The 6,106-nt window shown below is 42.7% G+C and overlaps 1 non-coding gene across 1 annotated transcript; it reads left to right on the forward strand.

Moving 5' to 3' along the window:
• Window positions 1-4,782: 4,782 nt before the first annotated feature.
• On the forward strand, window positions 4,783-4,889 carry LOC141624410 (small nucleolar RNA R71). Its single transcript, XR_012534217.1, has one exon. It is a non-coding gene; the product is annotated as a small nucleolar RNA R71 (small nucleolar RNA).
• The last annotated feature ends 1,217 nt before the right edge of the window (window positions 4,890-6,106 follow it).

Here is a 6,106-nt window from a genome sequence, read left to right on the forward strand (position 1 = left end):
AATTGGGAAAGATATGAGCAAATGAAATGAAAGAAGGTGAGTGATGAGTAATGAATTCAAGATTACCAAGCTCTTCACCGTCCTATAGGACAGGTGACCCTCCGCAGCCCAAAGCAAGTGCCTGTTGTCCCAGGTCTCAGCCCACGCAGGTGCTCCCCTCAGCTGACGAGCGCCTCGCTCAACGTTGGCCCGCCTCGGGGCCTCCTCCTCCTCCTCCTCGAGGATCTCGTCCTCGGCAACCTCACCAGCTGCCCTAGCCGCAGCAAAAGCCTCCTCGAGAGCACGAGAAGCGTCAACGGCTGTGTCTATATCCATGGGAGCTCTCCCAGAAGTAGAAGCCTCGTCACCTGCAACGTTATAGTAATTTCTCCCAGCAGTTCCCGCCTGTGTCCTGCTACTCACGATATTTCTTGTTTCCCCGCGGAGTGCGATAAAGGTGTCGTTCTCCAAAGGTTCCCAGACCGGTAGAGTTCTTACACTCAAGCCTTAGTTACCCCTCAGGTTGAAATTATATTTGGGCCTCCTTCCCATTGATGCTTTCCTTTGGGATCCCACACCCTAGAACACAATCCTTATATATCTTTTAGGTCTTACCCTTAGCTCCTACGCTTGCCCTTAGCTCCTACGCTTACCTTTAGCTCTTACGCTTATCCTTTAGCTCTTACGCTTATCCCTTTAGCTCTTACGCTTACCCTTAGCTCCTACGCACCTCCGGAAACATCTCGAGAAAGAAGTCTCAGGTATGGTGTCTTCTTATGGCTGGCGAGCTTCCTTACGTAGTCTAATGGACTTTAAACGACCCTCCCCGATAGTCGACAGACTCTAAAATGTTCCCGACGACAGGTCCTTGGTTCAGACCCCTTGAGCCGTCTCGCATCGCCATAGTCGTCAGGTTGTAATCTTCGATTGACCTGATGGCTATACTTTGACTTTCGCCTTGTCCAAGCCTCAGTCAAAGTGGGGGCTCTGTAGATACCTCATTTCTGCACCTCCCGCAAACCACCCGGTGATGATTGGGCCGCATGTTTGGTACGCGGAACGATTTGTGACATTTCGTAAGTTTATCGTCAAGTGATTGCTCAAACACTGATGTCCACCTCTTAATTGTCATCTACGCGCCGATGCGGTCGTTTTAACAGTAATTAGAGTACATTTGGAGTCTGGGCCTAAAACCGTCTCCATTTTCTAATAACCGCTAAATCCCGAGTCAGAATCTTCTGGAATGTTCCGGATATTTCTATTCCATATTTCACAATCTTTTAATCTTTGGTAAAGGATTTCCCGTAATATTCACACAAAATATTAATGAAAATAAGATTAATCCGTTATTCCATAAATTAAACACGGAAATCTTTCTTCCGCAGGAGGAAACCACCTGGGAATAGACGCAGCAGGTGCTGCGCCTCTTCCAAGGGACGTAGTGCCTGCTGCGCCTCTTCCCAGGTCCTTTTCTGCGTGTTTTTCATATCTTTTCATATCTTTTCGAGATTCACTTCCAAAGTTTCTCGGAAAATCCTAATTCCTCCACGTGATTAGTATAAATAAGAGCCTTCGCTCCTCATATTTCTCACGCGAGTGTCCGCCCTTCTCTTGTCCCTTTGCATTCTAGACCACGTTCTTACTTTTTGGCGTCTACTTGCTTGAACATTCGACCACGTAAGCTCGGATCCTTCTGAGTACCAGCCTCGTTTGCATGACCGACCAATTTGACCAACTCCACCATAATCAACTTAACTAATCTTAATTGTTTTCCTCTTACGAGGGCACTTTCGTTACATTCGAGTCGAGAATCACTAAAATGTTAACTTAGCTCATCTTGTTTCGTCAAACATGTAAGTCTGAGGGTGTAAATCCTTCTTTATTTATTGTTATTTACTTTTTGTATCATTAATGTAAGATTTATGTCCAAAGTACTTCTAAAACCGATTTGTAAAACCATGTTTAAAACCCTTTTTACGGATTATCAGGAGACAGACGTCGAGAAAGGACGCAGCAACCGCTGCGCCTCTTCGAAGGGACGCAGCACCTGATGCGCCTCTTCGTGAGGCTGCCGCAGTTCATGCTTCCTTTCTTCTTCCTTCGTCTTTTGATAATTCGATCGTTTTGTTTCGTTATCAATTGTTCATTGTTTCTTTAACACGGTAATTTTAAGTATAACAATTTAACATATTATTTATCACTGTTAGTATATAATTCATCATTAATTCCCAACTTAAATCCCTTATAACCAATATTTGCGGGTTTTCGTCATTAAAATCAATCCGGGTTGTAGAGATTCGATTCTTTCATATTAAGTCTCCGGAATTCGATCTTTGGTATATTTCCATCTGTCTATTGTCATATCCGTCATTAGTTCTTCATTAATTCGTTATATTTACCCTATTTAGTTCACCGATGTCACTAATCAATCTTTCATTCATGTAATTAATTCGTTCACATTCGTTTCATCCATGTTTTATCATTTTTTATGACTCATTCGCATGTAATTAACCTATTAATCACTTTCATCCGAGTCGAATATCATAATCAATCATTAAATTCACCCAAGAATATTAACGATTTGCAATTCCGGCTTCACAGCCAGAACTCAGCCTTGGAACAGACGCAGCAACTGTTGCGCCTCTTCCAGAGGGCGCAGCTCTGTTGCACCTCTTCCAGGTTGACTTCTGTCTCTGAACTTCCATTCTGCTTTGACATAGTTTAATTAGTTTACGTATTTAATTAACTATTAATCGTATTATCGCCTAATTCTTGTTCGTTAATTCGTTTGTTTATTCTTTCTCAAATTATCCGTTTTAAAAGTATTTTCGACATAAATCATTGAATCCGATGTAATTATTGTAATTTTCATTATTGTATTTATTATTGTATTTCTTTTATTGTACCATTTGTATGCCTTCACATGTAATTGAACTTAAATTCCTACTTCGACCTAATTGTTTGCTAATTAATTGTTCACCGACTTAGTTAATTCTTCACATGTTAGGATTAAAACTTGGATGTTGCATTGCATGCATATAATCGACGATATATCAAGTACGAATAACTTCCCTAATCATTAGTAGAGGCCGCTATCGAGGCGGGCGGGATTAGGTGTTCGATCAAAAGAGCTTCCTAATATGTACCCTCACCCCTTACTCCAGATCTCTGTGAACATCCGTGTTCATTGGCATCCACGAGAGTTATTCTAGACATAGAATGCTAAGGGTAATGAGTTCTTGGTGTTCATGTCACTACTTTGTGTCTTGACATGACACAAGATATTCGAACGGTTTCCAATTTTCCACAATAAATTGGTGGCGACTCCACAAATGCAAACGCTTGTTCTCCTCCCAAGCGCCCCCGTGGGCCCGCGTCCACATGGTGCATTTAAGCGCTCCCATCCCTAACCTTTTACTCACCGAGTACGGCATAACACTCACACTAGCCCCTAGATCACATAGGGCTTTGTTGATCGTGGTGTCGCCAATGGTACACGGTATTGAGAAGCTTCCCGGATCTTTAAGTTTTGGAGGTGAACTCCCTTGAAGTATTGCACTACTCACCTTAGTGAAGGCGATAGTCTCAAGCTTCCGGATCGACTTCTTTTTCGTAAGGATGTCTTTCATGTACTTTGCATAGGCCGGCACGTGATTGATTAATTCCGTGAAAGGAATCGAGACTTCCAAATTCTTCAGAATCTCCATAAATTTTCCAAGTTGGTCATCAAATTTGGGCTTGGCTTGACGACTTAGAAAAGAAAGTCTAATCACAATGGGTTCCTTCTCCTTGGCCTTGTCTTCATTTTTCTTTGAAACTTCTTCTTTTGATGGTTCTCCATCCTTGGAGTTTTGCACAACTTCTTCTTTATCACTAGCTTCCACAACTTCATCCTCAACTTGCTTCTTCGGTGCTTCATACCTCGTACCACTCCTCAAGTGAATGGCACTAACCGTTTCATGTCTTAGGGGATTACTTTGAGGTGGTAATTGCCCCTTTTGTCTTTGTGAGCTTGAAGATGCTAGTTGAGTCAATTGGGTTTCCAACATTTTGGTGTGGGCCAGGATGTTGTTGATGGTGATTTCCTTTGCTTGACTATCTTTTTGCATTTGAGTGAAAAACTCTTGTTGATTCTTTTGCATTTGGAGGACCGCTTTTTGAACATCAAAACCTTGGTCATTTTGTTGATTGTATGGAGTTTGATTTTGGTAACCTTGGTTTTGGTTGTAAAAGGGTCTTTGATTTTTGTTTCTTATGGGAGGTGGGGTGTATGTTGGTTGAGGGTTTTGAACATTTTGGCTTTTGTATGAGAGATTTGGGTGGAATTTGGTGTTTTCATTGTAATAATTTGAATAAGGGGTACCACTCTTGTATGCTTGAAAAGCATTCACTTGTTCATTTGTTCCCCTACATTCACTTTGGTCATGTCCCAAAGTTCCACAATTCTCACATATCCCACTTGGGATTGATGAAGATGCCGTCATGGCATTAACATGTTGCTTTGGTGATTTTGAGGCTTCTTCAAGTCTAGCCATATCTTTTTCGAACTTCAAATTGATGGTATCAATGTGAGCACTAAGTTGAGCACCCAATTGAGTAATAGAGTCCACTTCATGCTTTTCTCCTCTAGTAGCCTTGCGAGGTCTACTATATTGTGAATTATGGACCGCCATTTCCTCAATCTTGTTCCAAGTTTGATTATCGTCAACTTCGGTGAACATACCATTTGATCCCATGTTGAGAATGTTTCTTGAGTCTTCATAAAGACCGTTCCAAAATTGTTATACCAAGAACCACTCGCTAAGTCCATGATGAGGACATGAGCGACAAAATCCCTTGAATCGCTCCCAAGCTTCATACAAGTATTCTTCATCTCTTTGCTTAAAGCCCGTAATTTGAGCTCTTAGCATGTTAGTCTTTTCTGGTGGATAGAACTTTTTGTAGAAAGCTAGAGCTGTAACACCCCAATATCCAGAGGAGCCTTAACTAGGCCTTCCTTAGCATATAAGGGCATTACCATCTCGGTTGCCCGAGGACAGTAATAATCAAATGTCGATAAAAGAACTATTATGTCATATTACAAGTGATTTAAAACCAACCGATGATACAAACGACACAACTCAAAGACTACTCGCTACAACTATCAAATCTCGTGAAGACTCATCCCCGCCAGGACTCAGCCTATCAACGATATCAACACCTGCTAAGACAGACTGCTCACCATAAGGGATCACGGTAGACACATAAAACAACAAGACAACCACACAAGGTCAGTACTGAGATAAGATACAACAATGCCAACAACACCTAACAATACAATACAACACAATCAGTCACACACAAGCACACCCACACCGGTCAATCTCCGTCACCGACTGTCCACTGGACCAGCCCTGCCAGTGGGGGACCGCAGCCGTACCCACCAAATCCCCGCTCATCATACCGAGCGATAACCATGTCCCATTAATGTGCACATCCCCTTCCGTGGCGGGTTCCACGAAGGGCGAAACTAGGGCGTGAAGCCACTCCCGCAAGTGACTCCACTCAGCCGAGAACGCATCTCGAGAACCAGAGACAAACAATCACAATCATCAACAGTATTCAATCAACAACCGTATACACGCTCCCACACGAACACAACCACAACACAACAACAACGACACAACGATCGACACACTAGACCATCTACAGAAACTGAGTAGGCGAACCTACCTTTAAGCAACTACAACCAATCCATGCCAACATACGACATATCCAGCAATCAAGCAATGCCTATAACCACAACACAACCATCTATTACTATCAAGCAAACCCTAACTGCAAAGACAAGGATATGGATGATGATGACGACATACCTATAAGCAGAAACCCGGCAAAAGACCACTACCCGACTCAAGCTATGCTCTCCTAAGGCACAAGGACCTTCAAAAGGCTTCCATGGAGGTTTTATGGTGAAGGGAAGGGAAAGAGGCAACTAAAGGATAGAAGGAATGAGGCGGAAATGATTTGCGGATTTAACAAAACGCGATTAAAAACCCTCGCTGAAAACCCGATACTCGATCAAGTATCCCACATACTCGATCGAGTGACCCCCTACTCGATCAATTAACCACGCTACTCGATCGAG

This window comes from Silene latifolia, chromosome X (assembly GCF_048544455.1).
Source record: "Silene latifolia isolate original U9 population chromosome X, ASM4854445v1, whole genome shotgun sequence".
Classification (NCBI taxonomy): domain Eukaryota; kingdom Viridiplantae; phylum Streptophyta; class Magnoliopsida; order Caryophyllales; family Caryophyllaceae; genus Silene; species Silene latifolia.